This window comes from Malurus melanocephalus, unplaced genomic scaffold (genome assembly GCF_030028575.1).
Source record: "Malurus melanocephalus ecotype Western Australia unplaced genomic scaffold, MMel_1.1 scaffold_89, whole genome shotgun sequence".
NCBI lineage: Eukaryota > Metazoa > Chordata > Aves > Passeriformes > Maluridae > Malurus > Malurus melanocephalus.
The window spans coordinates 1098831-1099755 of record NW_026623321.1 but is presented as its reverse complement, the minus strand read 5'-3'; positions in this window follow the sequence as shown (position 1 = coordinate 1099755).

Sequence of the window (925 nt, the reverse complement as noted above, 5' to 3'; positions counted from 1 at the left end):
GGCTGAGCACAGAGAAATAAAAATCTCCACCTTTCCTTAAAGCCGCTCAGGGAGAAGTTCAAGGTATTTCAGCTCACTTCAAGCCACTGCCAGCTGCTGTTTCAATCATTTTGTTTCTCCAATCTGGGCAGCACACCAAAGATCACAAGGTTTGGGTTTAGGTTTCAYTTCAAAAACATCTCGTCGGAGAAGAATCGTTCCTCCATTTTATTCAGCAAAACCCATAGGCTGCTGACAGGGCTGCTGTAGGCAGCGGCGTCAATGGGACATTATGTCCAMGGTAAATATGTAAAGAGGAAAACATCGAGCTAGAAGGCTGCTAATAAAAACAGGCAGGAACACCCCGAGACACTCTCTTTGTAATTCCTTTTCACACATGCCAACACTTGAAGTCTCGTGGCTGAGTTTCCCCAAGTAACTTACAAAGCACTTAAGAGCATCGTTGCTCAAATGGATACAAGTAGCCAGCARCTCCATTTCTAAGGGAAGGTTATGTTTGGTACTGACAAAACACTTCAGTGAACAAGGAGAAACCAGCAAGGCAGTGCCACCCACTCCTTTGAAAGGAACACGGGCTCTAATTGAGTTACAATGGGAAAGTGACTTGTTGTGATGCCCAAAGCCCTTGAAATGACTGCKCAGAGAAGTGTCTGAGGCACTGCGAGACCGACACGGCTTCACAGGGAGAGGGGAAAGAGAAGGAAAGCAAAAAATAATWACACACCAGCCCTTGGCAACTGTGTCCTGCCCAAGTGCCCCCAGGTACAGGGGATSCTGGCCCCTTCCTCCTCACTGCCAGCCTTGGGAAGCCTTCATCTGATGATTGTTTTCAGCTGACATCAGCCTTTTTGCACTGTTTTGCCAGATTGTACTTTTCTCATTAGTTCTGGTTAGAGACAGAGATGGGATCACAGAGCCACAGAAT